The sequence below is a fragment of the Aphelocoma coerulescens genome, chromosome 2 (assembly GCF_041296385.1).
Source record: "Aphelocoma coerulescens isolate FSJ_1873_10779 chromosome 2, UR_Acoe_1.0, whole genome shotgun sequence".
Classification (NCBI taxonomy): domain Eukaryota; kingdom Metazoa; phylum Chordata; class Aves; order Passeriformes; family Corvidae; genus Aphelocoma; species Aphelocoma coerulescens.
The window spans coordinates 48,193,122-48,207,985 of NC_091015.1; the positions used below are offsets into that span (position 1 = coordinate 48,193,122).

A 14,864-nucleotide genomic window follows, 5' to 3' on the forward strand; every position below is an offset into this window, starting at 1 on the left:
CATTCAGGCCCAGACCAGAAGTAAAAATGTGAATTACAAGAAAGGTTTTTCAGTCAGAGATCAAACAGAGAAAGAAGTCTGTTTCTTATGCATAGTATGCAGAAAAAAAAGATGGAATACAAAGGGGTATTGTAGAAATAAGTCTTCCAGTTTGTAATTTTGGAGAAAAAATCAGGTTTCAGAGTTTCTCAGAACTGCTTTAGGAGCAGGCTGCCCCCAGGACTAGGACTGAAGTGACGGCTTAATGGAATCAAAAAGCCAGTCTGTCTTTTCTTGTTTTCCTATTTTTAATGCAGGTGGTGCTTTGTACCACACATGGGTCAAGTGAATGAAATGTATGCTCACTGAAGTGATTGTGAGAAGGTATAGCTTTGCTAAAGGGAGTCGTCAGTGCTTTTTATTCCATGTGGTAAAGCCCAAAATGCATTTAAACCCTCCTTTTTAGTCTGCATGTGTATTAGCTTCCCTTGAACTTCAGATATTCTTAGCTGCATTACATGCATGACAATTAATCTGCATATTATGCAACAGGTTTAAATTTAGCACGGCATGTTAGGAGGCATAAATTTCCCACAGAACCATGCAGCTTTGTATCTGCCAAACTGACACTAATGGCTGTCAATTATTGCACAAAGAGATGCTGCTTGTTCAAAAAGGAAAAAAAAAGGTAAAATTCTGAGTGAGATCCTAGACCCACTGATATCAGTGGGAGTTTTGCTGCTGGGGATTTCAAAAGCTGATGCTACCCTTCTATCAATTTTTAACAGATAATTAAATAGAGACGATATTTATCTACCAAGATTTAATGTCAAATGCTTAATGTTACGCTTTTTCTGTGCGCAGTAGATGAAGTATTTTCTACTTTTAACAGGCTTACCTGAAAAAATAAAGCAAAATCTGTTTTATATTAAATGTGTTCACTTTCCATAACTTAAAAAGAAAAAAGGAGAGAAAGAACAGAGAAAATCAATATAAGGCCCCAGAAGCTCAAAAGCTAGGATTATAAAAGTGACACAGAATCAGATGAATCGTTACCCCTATCTCCAATAAAGCCTATTCCCTTCTTATTTTTTTAAAGGGATTTTATTTGATTTTTCAAACTGTGCATAAAATCCTGGTAAAGTTCTCACTGCATTCAAATATGTCAGCATTTCCATATTGTGATTTGTGACATTGCACTTGGTGTGTTATGCACTAACTGGAACCACTAGGTTAATTAAAAGCAGAAAGTATACACTAATATTGGGGAAAGATTGTAACTTTGAGTGCCTGGCATCTGGTTCCTACAAAACTGAAATAATCAATAGGAAAATGTTGGTAGGCTGAAACACTGATTTTTCACTGAGAAAATATTTTGAATCCATTTGTGAGTCTGTCTGTCTGCCTGAAATGCTGTAGTACACTGTGAAAAGACACATCCATCCTCTTTGAAGTGTTCTGGCCTCTGTGCAAAATAAGGCTGTGCTTTGTCCTGTGTTTAGGTGTTCTGTGTATCATGGGGTATTGTGACTGCAGCAGTCACAGGAAGCAGTCTGGTGGAAATGTTCAGGCTGTGAGAGATCCCTCATTAGCTCCATCTCCCTGGAGGCCTTACATAAAATGGAAGCATTTTAGGCTTGAGCTCCAACATGTTTTGATACCTTGAGGTTTGAAGGGAGGGAGGGGACAACTTCACCTTCCATAAAAGTTGCAAGTACTGCAACATCTGCCCTGAGATGGAAACAAAGGATCATGGGTCAGAGTTTCCTAATGGAAGAGAACTTCCAGTTTCTGATCAAGTCAGTATTTTTTAATATTCTCAAGAAAAAGAATTTTTCTTTGGCTTAAAACTAAGACAGTGTCTGCCCTAGAGTATATCCCATGTGAATAAAACAGTATTTGTTTATTTCTGGTTAGGTTTTATGTAAACCAAACGAATGTATTGTTGGGTTACTACTTTGGTACCTTTTGGGGCTAAGCATTGGTCAAAGAGCTGCATAAAATCTGTCTGCTTGTCCTTTCTGATTCCTAACATACAAACAGGTATAATCTGCAACTGGCTTTAGTTCTCTCTGGCTCGATAGATGCTGCTTTGACCTTGCTGCATTACTTCCATCCCACTCTGTCTTCTCTTGCCTAGCAATGCCTTACCGTGCTTTGCTCAAAACTTCTGAGATATTCCCTCTGGTTCACAAATAAACATGAAAAAATATACTTGATGAAAGATTCCTCGTGATCCCAAGATGACTGGATGCTTGTGGATCCTGCTACATGTCCAGCCTTGCTGGAATTTTCAAAATTTTGAGCTATGAGTCTTTCGGTCACTTTGCTGGTTGTTTTCCCTCGTTCTTCTGGCTTCTATTAAGTTGAAATGAGCAGCTTTCCGGCATATATCTAAAGAAAATGAAAATTTCTGTTCATTTTCTCCACTGGCACTCTCTTACTTTCCTTGATCATCTTGATTAACTCACTTGATTTTGTGCTGATACATTTTATAGGATTTTTTAATAGAGCTAGTTGCAGCTTTTGGAGGGTCTGGGTGAAGAACAGGTTTTTTTATAAAAGCTGGACATTTTCATAAATTCTAATAACTTTGGATATATTTTTTGGGTAGACGTAAATGGTGGAGAAAAAAAAATTATTTATTTTTCATTTTTCTAGAAGCTGTGGTACTTGTGACAGCGCACTAAGATTTGGAGATGTAGTTTATCTCCCAGCTCTGAACTGCAATTAATGTGTTGCTTCTCCAAAACTCTGCTTTGAATCAGACAGTGCAGAAACTTGACTGGATCTTCAAAACCTCAGACTATGACCCTCACCTTCAGTGTGCTTACAAAAGCTCCTCATCCGAGTCTAGACAAGTCTGCTATGCATGTTGAGGTTTAATCTGAAAGCAGACTTGTGCAGGTCCTTTAAAAAATTCTTTCAGAGTTTTGATTTTGACTTGAACAGAAGTAAGTCTCTAAATTTTGAAAGGTGTTGCAAGAGGAACTGGCTGTTCCTTGTGTTTCTGCTTTCATGCAGGATGTAAAGATGAACAATTAGCCTTGAACAGCACTATTACACACATCAGAAAGTTCAGCAGACAGGTCTGAAGTACATTTGACAGTGGTCCTATTAACATGGATTTAAATCCATTGGTTGCTATTTGATGGGTAAATTTTGCTGTGCATGTGCACTAGCTTTGCTTTCAGGGAAAGGTTAGTTAATCTCTGGAGTATATCCTAGAAATACAGTGCATGTCTGTATGAAACTTAAATAACCAGAGATTGAAAATTTTTGGTTCATGAGCAGTGATTGGAAAATGTACTGCCTCTCTCAATTTGTTCCTATTTTTGGAAAGCTGTGAAATATCAGACTTGTAGATCACTTCAGCTTTATCAGCTTCATGCTGTGCTATTTGGTTTTACTTCCAATAGGAATTGGAAAGTTTGTGAATCACTGGAGTTAGAGATTAAGGATCTGGTTTTCAGACAGTGGGGATCTGACTGCATTTTAATGCTCATTTCAGTTGAGGTAGATGTTGTCTTCACAAGTTTGGCAGTTTCCAGTTAGAGGAGCTCCAAACAAAAAATTTTGATTATGCAGGAACTGAAGCATCTCAGTGTTGTAATCTCAGCCTTTTAAGCATCTACTTGTTCTTTGGATAGCTAGTGACTAACTTTGCAGTCACATTCCAAGCTCCAGGAGAAGGGTGATGGCAGGGGGTTAAGCACTCCCTCCTTTCTTGAGCAACATGTCAGATCTGTGCTTCAGACAAGTTCCTTTCCTCCTGAGTATCCCTGTTTGCCTCTGAGTGGGTAGGCAGCCTTATAAAGCAGTGGTAGTGTGTGAAATGCCAGCAGCTGTGTATGAGTCTGCTCCCTGGAGCAGTATGACTTATGCCACGTCAGGGTGATTCAGATGCTCCTGAAAATGATTGATTTCACTGTATTACAAAGCAATCATACTTTCTGAGAAGGGTGATAGAGATGTCTACTTTTCCAGAGGTTTGCCTCAATTATTTCTTTGTAGTTAGGGGCAGACATTGCATAGCATAACCGTACCTGGAGTACCACTTTTCCTGGCCAAACTGCTGACTCAAAATATACTTTGATTTTGTTTCAATATGGAATGAATTTTTAAAAATTTTCCTTGGCAAACTGAAATATCTGAGGGTGGATGAGTCATCTTATTTGCCTGAGAAACATGTTTTATTGTAGGAAACTAACATCTCCTTTCTTAAGGAAAACATGGACATTTGGAAAGTTAAAGAGTAATTCTGCTTTTCTTAGAGCAGAGCTTTTAATGAACTTGAGCCTTTATTATGAGGAAATAATCTCATTCCATCTTATGGTGTCTGTTCTAGTTTGGAATAATCAAATGAACATTCTTGGAGCAAAAGTAAGAATAAATACCACTTCCATGTAGCAGAGCCTGTGGTGGGGATCTATCAGGTACTGGGTTTTCCTCTTGCAATTCTTAGCATGATGGAATTTGATGACTAGAAGATGAAAACCTCTTAGTGTAGCACGGAAGATGGTGGAAAGAAAATGAGATACGTCTGTAGTGAGACTCTCTTCTGTCAGAACATATGACAAAATCAGAACTGGGGAAACACAAACAGTAGGAAAGAGATTCATGTAGTTTTTATAGTTCTAATTAATTAGCATGGAAATGTACTTACACACTGTATAAGAAGACCCACATTAGGGTCTGCAAAATTGGTCTTTAAAAACTGGAAGATTTTCAGAATTAAACTATGTATTAGAAGCGTCGTTTGCACACACACCATAAAATAACCTGCAATAACAAGGTTATATATTAGGTTGGTTTGTTTTGTTATTTTAATCCTTTAATAACTGAGATATATGGTATTTATTTAGGACAGATTAATTTCATCTCAGTTTAGCTGCTTACCAATTAGGCACATAGCTTAAACCTGATGTCTAATTCTTGTCTTGAGTCAAAGGGGAAATAGAAGGAGCTCTGGATGGTTATTCTTCCTCCTCATCTCAGAAGATTATCTTGGGATCATATGAGTTGCTGCTGGAGAAGTCTGCATCTCTTCAGCCAGAGCAGAGTCTACGTGACTACAATTGAGTGGACTTTTTGTACTGCTAAATTTAGGTGGGATATATCCTGCCTTTAATGGGCAGCTACTCAATGTTGTTTTACTGCCTCAGTGTTCAGTATGCAGTGCTGGTCTTTATTGCCATGTTGGGTAACATCCTATTCAAACCCAGCTCTGAAGAAAGAAGTATTAATTTCCTCTGACCTTTTCTGAAGCATTTGTCACTTTTTTATCTGTGTGTTTCATAAACATTATTCTTACAGCCACCTTGAGATGTACTGAGGTACTATAACCCTCATTTTATAAGGCAAACTTCACTTTTGGCATTTCCTTGGGTTTTGGATATCTGACTTTTCCCCTTTAATAATGTACCTTAGTAACATTTTTTTTTAAAAAATCAAACAAAGGTAAAGCTAGCCATGACAATCTGGTGATAATAGAGAGTCATATTTTACTTTTCAACTCCCTTTCAGAAGGTTTCTGCTTGTCAGGGAAGATATCTTCAAAACTGTCCCTTATTGACAATAGTCCTGAAAGAAATGCTTGCAGTCTGATGGGAGAGGTCTCCTAACTCGTGCAGCCCAGGTCCCTGGTGCCCCTGAAAATCTGAGTGATAGTACCTCTTGTTTCTCACTTTCATCTGGGTTTTCTGTAGTAATCAAGAAATTCAGGGTAAAAGGCATTATTGTAATGAGCAAAAATTTTAGTACTGATAACAAAGTTACGAGCATACATTTGATGCTGAACTTTCCTAGCTTCTCATGGAGAAGTCCTGAAGCTCAGGGAAGTGAAGGGAATGACTTGGCTCCCAACCTACAGTTTCCTTGCTAATTTAGGGTAATGTACTGTATTGTGACACTGGTCAGCCTATGAGGATCAAATTAAGTTAGATGTGAAGTATTTTCAGTGCTCCAAAAGAATGAAATTACAGCCAAAATTGGAACTTCTCCCCCATCTGTAACAATTTGCAAATTCTGTCTTCTCAAAAGCTGCCTACTTTACTGACGCTTAGTATTCTGTTTCTTCCAGAGCTCTCACAGGCATTTCTGAAGCAGATGCTGTAAGGGGAGCATGACACTTAGGAGTTCCTTCAGCATGAAGATTGTATCAGCTTTAGGGATCATTCTAGCTAACTAAAGGAAGTTAGAACCACTTAAATGATTGCTTATATTAATGGGCAGAAAAGACCATGGGCAGTCTTTTCTAATATTGCTGAGCTTCCTATGGAGATCTGACTCACTTTGTGCTTCAAACAAGTGGAAAAGTGCTTTATTATTGTTATTTAAATTATTTTTTTAAAATGAAAAACAGTGGTATCTTCCTCCAAGAAGTTTTAAGTCTGGTCCAAAATTTCTGGGAAACACTCATGTTGAGGAAGATAGTGGAGGACTTTATCCTGAGTGGTGGAAGTCATAAGCAATGGAAGAGAGAGGTTTTTAACAGGAAATACTGAGCAAATGTTTTGTCAGTACCTGCAATTAGCACTGCTTGTTTGCTTACAAACTTTCGTAAGGTAAAAAGGGAGTTTTCCAGTGAACACATAGCAAGAAAAAATTTGTCCATGATACCATTTCTGCAGCATTCTTTCTCAAAATAAAAATAAAAGCTGAACTCAAGAGCATATGAAGTAGGAATTTTAGCACTGACTGCATATTGGTTCCCATAATGAAATTATTGTTGCATTGGATTACAGTGAAAAGTTCCTGTGAAAACTCTTGTTGAGGTCAGGGGTTACCTTTGGGAATGATTGTAGAGCATATACTGAAAAATTATATTTGATATGCTACTCTGCTTCTCATTCTTAGCAAAAGAGAAAGTTTTGTTAGAGACTTTTCAAGTCTCCATGGCAAGAATATTCAGTTTATTTGATACATACTGCTGTTAGTGTGACTTGACTTGTATGTTTTGCAATTGAGAAATGAAGAAAGTATTGCCTTGCTTCCAAGACATGAGTGTGGAATATCTCAGACTGCTTGAAAAAACAAGAGGTTACTGAAATAACCCAGACAGTTTTTCTTGTATTCATTATTTTCTGATTTCAATTTTCCATGTGTGATTTTAAATTCTCCCTCAAAGATTTGTAACTATGACTTACAGATTTCACTGATCTTGATATAAATATCTGGCGTGATGTTTCCACACTTTCTGATGCTTAGAATTTTTTCTTGAAGTTAGGTGTTCTTTAACATTATGAGCTATCATTATTCAAGGTCCCATGAATTGCAAAGAAGTCTGAAGAACTGTATGATAAAAAGATGCCTGCATTTCAGTTCAAGTATCATAGCTATCTTTAATATTACTTGATGAGATGGCAAAGATTCTTCCTAAAATCAAACTGATTGATTTATTAACCCCTACGACCTTTAACTGTCAGGAAATGGATGAAGTCTTATTAATGATACATAAGAACTCATTTAAAGTCTCCTAAGTCAGTTGTTTTCTTTAGAAATGCCCACTGGAAATTAATCTGCTGTGAGCATCATAATTCTTTCAAAATGTTGTTTTATGTGCCTGCACATGTGAAAACATTTATCTTTATGTCACCTCTAGAAAGCCTGTATTGGTGGTGGCCGAGCAGTTTTGAAATTGATTGATCTTTTATGCTGTTATCTCTTTTATAATGAAAGGAATCCCTATAAAAGGCAGCAAAACTTTGTTTGGTGAGGCTGTATAAACACACTGTGGGTTCCATCACTGAGGAAACAAAGGAAATCAGTTTTGCACCTACCTTTTATCTGAACTTAAAGTTTTGATATGGATTGGTGAAGTTGCTTGCTTATTTCTGCATTCCTCTTTTTCTGCAATAATGCACATAACTCTTCCTTGGAGACAGAAGAAGCTCTGAGTGAGGCCAGATCAACATAGTGCTCCTCCCTCCTCCAGGATGCAGTGCGACATGTCCCTGCCTCTGGAAGATGTAGTGAGGTTTACATTTTGTAACTGTGTTCTCCCACCCTATTGTACAACGGACCAGCAAGTGAAGGTGAAAACCAGTAATCTTTTGAAAAGTGCTGTATATTTAAAGATGAGGGACCAAGACCTTCATTTTACACTCTCTCAAGGGTCTGGGGAGAGTTTGTACACAAGTGCACATGGCTTTTGGAAAAAGCCTGATCATTTTCACTACCCAAATTCACTCCATACAGTCATACTTCTAACTAGAATAATCACAGCTGATTTGTTGCCACAGCTGATTTATGTTGTTAGTTGTTTACATGCCTGGAAGACCTGGGTAATTATCACAGAATATAAACTGGAAAAGTAAGCATTGCTCTTTTCTTATATAAAAAGATAAGTATCTTTTCCATATGCAACATTTTTACTTTTTCATGATGTACTCCATACTAGTGTTATGTGAACTGATAAGCATGTGTTAGATATGTAGCAATTCAACTGCTTTAGTTTCATATAATTTTATCTACATTGGAATGGGTAGTATTTGAAAACATCTTCTGCCAAACTAAAATACAGTTCAGGGGTTGGGTTTTTTTGAGTAAAAAACATAGGCAATGTATTGAACTGTGGCTGTTAAATGAAAGACAGAGAAAGAATGTAATGAACTGCTGTTAAAGATATTTGTAGTCTCAAGAGGCTGGTATTAGTTGCTTTGAGATAAGCAAGATACTGCCTAATTCTCCACCGTTGGTATCTTAACTAAGGTTCAGCCATCTTGAAGCACACTGTCTTCTGCGTTAAGAACAGAGGAAATATTTCTGCTGCTGCTCCTTCACTACCAGTTTAATTATTTTACTAAAGGACTCTAAATGGGTATGTAGTAGATTTGGTGATCAGATGGCAGAAATGGAATGTGTCAAATTCAGTTCTTGAGGATTATTGGATTTTGGCTTATTTCAAACTCTCCAAGGACATGTCTCAGTGTGTACCTGTGGAGAAAGTGATGTGAGAAAGTGGTGCCTTTCCCCTTACCCTTGTAGATTCTGTTCCTCTTAGACATGAAACTGTTTGAACCTTTGAGATGGGTGAAACAAAGCTTTTAAATTTGCTTCCATGTTTTGTGCGTAATGACTTAGTGTTGGGATTACCAAAAATGTTATTACAACCACCAGATTTTGGACAAACAGAATTCCACCAATGGTCTTTTTATCTAAGATAGTGCTTACAACATGAACAAAGTCTAGAGCTTGTACATCACGATTGCAGATTTCCTGTGCTTATAATATTATTGAATACAGAGATAAATCCAATGAAAATCTATTGTTGAACAGATTTCCTAAGAATTTGTCAGGACAGGTTACTCTGATGAAGTAAAAATATTTTTGACAGTTGGAAGCACTCACCTGTGCAATGTAGAAATATGTGTTTGTGATGCAGTCATTGAGGGATCTATTAGAATCAATTTCAATGGGGTTTATGCCTCTGGATAAGACCTGTCAAATTATTTCTAAATACATTTTTAATATTTTATTTCTTCTTCATATTGGTTCATTTACAGCACTATACAGTTAGTGTCCTGGAAGGTTTGACAGCATGGAAGTTTTTGGGATGAGCACATTTAACATCCTGACACAATGGCTACGACTGGCAAGTCCATGCAAAGAATACTATGGTCATTTAAAACACATGAGGAATTTAAACATTCTCCACACTGGCAAGGGTCTCCTGATCAGAAAAGAGACTAATGTTTTTTTAAAAGAAATTTTACTTGAGGAAAGCTGACTCTGTTGTTAGAGATAAATAAATGTGGAATTATACACATTGGTGGTCCCCGGGTGCAAAGATGGACTAGTTATTGAAGAAATGGTGGTGGATTATGGTATTAGAAGATAAATGGTTATGCTAGAGGCGTTATTGAAGGACAAAAGAACTTTGTGAGAAATATATAATTCCAAGGAATTTTGGAAGCATCAGGGCTATTTGGAGTTATTTTAAAAACAACTTTGAGAAAACAGAAGGAAGGGCAGTATGTAATTTTAATTGAAGGCAACCTGTAGTTTCCTATAGCAGATCGATGGCAGGTCCGGTGTTTAAAGCTGACAATAAGGGAAGAAGACTGGAGAATCTTGATATGTTGTCAAATATATTTAGACATGAATAAGTAGTGGTTTTTTTCTTACGTTTGTTCCTGGTTTTAAAATAGTTATGTTGTTCTGTAGAAAGAAACTAAAACAAATTATCACCATTTCAAGCCCTGACAGATAAAGCTTTAGCTTTGACTCAAGGTTCCTATACTACATACCCCTCCAAGACATGCCTTAGGACATTAAAACAAGTGATGTAATCTGTCAGCTTCTACTTTATTCATATGCTGCCATTTGCCTTTCACACTTCAATATCTCCAACACTCAGGATAGGCATTATTATTCACCTATGCTTATCACTGAGATATTTGCCTTTTTAACAAATATGTAGTGTTTAACTACAGTCCGAAATGAGAACAGATGCAATGTGGTGTGTATTGATACTCGTGGGCCATAGCTGGCCATTCTCAGAGTGGGTGGAGATGTATGTCCTGAAGGGAGGTTACTGTATAAACTGGTGGGTGGAATACTGAAGAACAACTTATCTGCAGTGCTCCGTTCTAGTGAGCTCTCTCTAGAAAATGCAAGCAAATAATTATGTATATGGATTGTCTTTCTTTTTCAGAATTTTGCATAAAAATGAGCACTTACTTGTTACTAGGCAGCAATATTAGCATGTTTCCTTGAAGAGTTCCCTTACTCCCAAAGCTTTCTCACGGTGTGGTATCCTTTTTTCTTGAAGCTCCCTAATAGGCATGCTCTGCCCTGACACCACTATAGTCAAAAGCAGCTGCTCCTCTGATTTTTTCTCAGTTCTTTTCTGTAAGATGTGCTTCCCTCTCTCCACCTTGCTCCTTTGTAAGTTTCTTTGGCCAGTGTTACATCCATCTCTCCTTTTTAATAATGATTTTGGAACAGTGGTCATCAATCAACACAGTACTTTAAATGCTTAAATGTTTTAGACTTCAGAGCACAATGCAGTGTGCTCTTGTGACTGAGCTTGCATGGCTTAAGAAGTTACTACCTCTTGATTTCTATCTGACACTCTCCCCTTCCAAGCTCTGGCACTGTAACAGACAGGTTGAGCTTTTCAGTCAGGGACTGTGCTCAACCTGTCTGTAGTAGACAGGCTCAACCAGCCTGTAGTACATTCTCTGTACAAGTATTGTAATATACAGCCTAGTGATGATGAATCTTTCACACTTATCAGTTGGTTTTAACATCATTATCTCTGTAGTATTACTGAATATCACAATTTGGGTTTTAACCCAAAAACCACTAAATATTGTGGTTTAATCTTGTGTGGATTCTAAAGTGAATTTCTGAATGAAGGAAAAATCCTGAAAATGTTTGGGAAAAACTGAACTGTATCAGTCTCTTATTTTTGATTTCCAGTTTTACTTGTAATGCTATTTGGAATTATTTGCTATATTTCTGTCTTTATGCAAATGATTTCCATAATTACAGTTGAGTAAAGGGCATATCTCCTGTTTATCAAAATTCCTTCAAAGCCATGGAGTACACAATGCTAACATTATTTTGCATTTTAAGGATTTCAAGGTTGCATTTGCTATATAAGTTTTGTAAAAAACATCCAGCAAATCAGTATTAGCCTACTCAAATGCAGTCACCTTTTCTTCATACAGATTAATTCAGACAATACTTTGCCTTTAGTACACAGATTGCTTTAATATTACTATTTGTCCATTTAGATGATTAGCATTTGTGCAATATTGCAGAACTACAGCATTCTGTCTACTGAAGTTACAGAATTTTCTTACAATAGCACATCTTTGAATAACAAGCCTCTCAATTGTGTCTATCAATGCTCTCTCACTCATGGCTTGTACACATAATCAGCAACAGTACCATTATTTTATTGCAGGTTTTATGTATGTTCTTTTTAGCTCTCAAATCATCTTGGTAGTTCCAAAATTAACTAGTCAAACATGTGCTATTTAGTATGGGGACCCCACATTAACAAGTAATGATTAATATCCTGCTTCAGGATTGGGGCCAAAATCTTTAATATCTAATAATTTTTGGTTCTTTTGCCTTTTTATGCCCACAATCAGGGGCTTATTCAGCCTGATTTTTTGGTGCTCAGATGATGTGCCAAGAGGTAACACAGTTCCTGACTGAACCTATGGTCCCTGATTATTGGCAGAGAGTAGATGCCTGCTGCCTACAGATGTACCCTTAGAAGTGAGTGAGGCAAGAACTGCTGCATCCATCAAAAATGTCCAATGGATTTTTAGGGGGCTATTCAGAAGCAGTTCTGTCTGGTAGAGCTTGGACTCCTTCCTTCCCCTTCCTCTTTCCCTCCCTCCCTCCTTGTCTTTACTCAGGGACCTATAATTCAAGTGCTTGAGCATGGCACCAATGGAGACTGTGCTGGATTTCCAAAGCTAAAAGGATTGCTGCCATTATATAAAAGCATTGCATAGCAACTTTCTTAAATCAGGGGGGGTATCGATTGCTTTTCTGAAGGGGCTAATTGAAAGAGCAAGCAATTTTTTTGAAACACTGCCTTAAGAACTGTATTATCTAAAAGACACATTAGATGGATGCCGTAACCAACGTTTTTGTCAATAGTTTTAAGAATGAAGACTGTTCTTAAAAGCTGTTAAAATACAAACATTTTGAATTTCTGTTCCAAAAAAGGGGATATATTAGGTAGAAATAATTAAAAAAAGCTTTCTTCTTTGTCCTCAACTGTAACTTCCTTAATATGCTATCGCAGTGGGTCCGATGCTGGTCAGCACCGGTGTGCCGCAACCTTCCTAGAGGGAGTGTCCTGCAAAGACCAACTCTTCCAGGGGCGGTGGCAGACCTCCCTGGGCAGCAGGGGGGTTCAGCAAGTGTGGCAACTTCTCTGCTCCAAGTGACTGCAGCTCTTGTGATTCAGCTCTTTGTGAAATCACCCAAGGAGAACTCGGGGACAGAGAGACAGGAGCCTCGTTTGGCAATTCCACAGAGGCAGCTTTTATTGTCCAGCAGCCCCTGTGAAGGGAAGGTCACGGACAAAGACTCCCTTCCCGAGGGGCAGGAACAGGGACCTTTTATGGGAAAGGCAGGGGGTGGGGAAGAAACCAACTAGCCAACGGGGTACTGGGTATTACCATATAGAAACAGGGCATGCTGGGGGTGGTTCACTTTCTCACCATGACCCAAGGTTGCTTATCTCTGGGGAGAGTCTTTTTGGTGTCAGCCCTCGTTCCTCCAAGGGAGTGCAGAGGGCTCTTGTGCCGAGGGCTCACAGCCCTCCACAGTATTCCTTTCAATAATAGCCTGTGCTTACTAATATTTGCAGAAGGCTCGTGGAAATTCATGTAAAGTCAGGGCTCCTGATTTAGCAGTTGCACTTTACACCTGTGCTGAAAGCTAAGGATATTTCTGAATGCTCTATTGACTATGACCTGAAAAAAATTGATGTAGGGTAGATGTAATATCTGATTTGAAAATATGCCAAATGTCCAAACTCCTGAAGGAAGTTTGAGCATCAGTGTATTAATAAAGTCCTGTTTTATAAACACAAAGCTGATCACTGAATCTTCTGGGTAGGTTCTTGTGCTCTCCAGTAATCCAAGGCCAAGGGGATTTATGAGATCATCACAACCTGTGGAAAACTTGAAACGATCACAACTTTTAGTTTGAAACATGAAGGAATATTGGCCCCTGGGAGCAGTTTTTGTTGACTTAGCAAAACCTTTGAGACTGAAAGCCATTTTTTGCATCATTACAGCTCTTGAACAGAAGGGTGTGACAATCATAACATTGTATGAAGCTATATGATAACATCAGTTTTACATTGACCTGAAGAATGAACAGCTGGATGCTGTTGGGATTTGGATCACCTTCAAAACAAGGTGATCAGATATCTCCAATTTTGTTTAACTTATGGACCCTGTAACTGTATAATTTGGATGAGGAAGGATGTGGGTTTCGATATTGCTTGCAAAATAAACAACTGTGATCTTTGCACACAACTTGGTTCTATTGAGTGGATCTTGTGTGGGAATGCAGAAAGAAACCTGACATTGTGGAGGTCTTCTGTGAGCTAACAGGCATCAAGACATAAAAGGAGATAGAATTTACATCAAGACCACTAAAGGCTCGTATGATCAATTACTGTCCTTCATGGGCAGTTAACAGCACCCCCTCAATATGATTGAACCTGGAAGCCCTGAAAAGTACCCAGACTACATATTGACCTGCAGACTGGAATATCAAACCCAGAACTACTGGAAAAGATAAGATTGGAACAGATTGGAAAGGCTCCATTTGAGTGGTTTTATAAAGCTGACATCCTTAAAGGATATAGAATTCTGTGATTACATCAGTGTGGTCTGCCAGGTAAATCATAAACCATGTTCCTGGAAACCCTGGACTTGCAATTTGAGCTGTTGTCAAGGAAAGGTTACATCTATTGGAAAGTACCTGCCAAGTCATAGCACAGCCTGAGACGTGGGGGTTTAGGTATTACTGGACTGATCTCAGGACTGATTGCTAGTGTGGCCAGCTTGAAGATTGCACAGATTTGCGCTGTCTTTGGATGAGACATTAAGAGCAGTTGTTGAGCAGGATGGCATTGAGAAAGTGTTTGAAAGATTGTGAATTGCAGCAGGAGGTGATAAAGATCTCATCTTTCAAATATTTTCAAATTCCATCCATTTGAAATTCAAAGGAAGTCATGGTTATGTCAGAGGAGTTATGTGGTGAGGAGCCAGACTTGAAATGGGAGATACCCACTCCAAAGGTGATTTTTCTGAAACACTGTAACTGGCAAAACCAAGAATTTGTAATTTGGACTTAGCTTGTATCCCAAGGCTGTGAAATTTTCAGCTTTGAGA

The 14,864-nt window shown here is 38.1% G+C and overlaps 2 long non-coding RNA genes across 2 annotated transcripts in view; both read left to right on the forward strand.

Moving 5' to 3' along the window:
- LOC138106549 (uncharacterized) overlaps positions 1-14,864 on the forward strand; it is a 31,489-nt gene that overhangs the window by 3,428 nt on the left and 13,197 nt on the right. The window lies entirely within an intron of this gene.
- On the forward strand, positions 7,873-13,566 carry LOC138106550 (uncharacterized). Its single transcript, XR_011149021.1, has 4 exons — positions 7,873-8,015; positions 8,692-8,800; positions 10,637-10,734; positions 12,755-13,566. It is a non-coding gene; the product is annotated as an uncharacterized lncRNA (long non-coding RNA).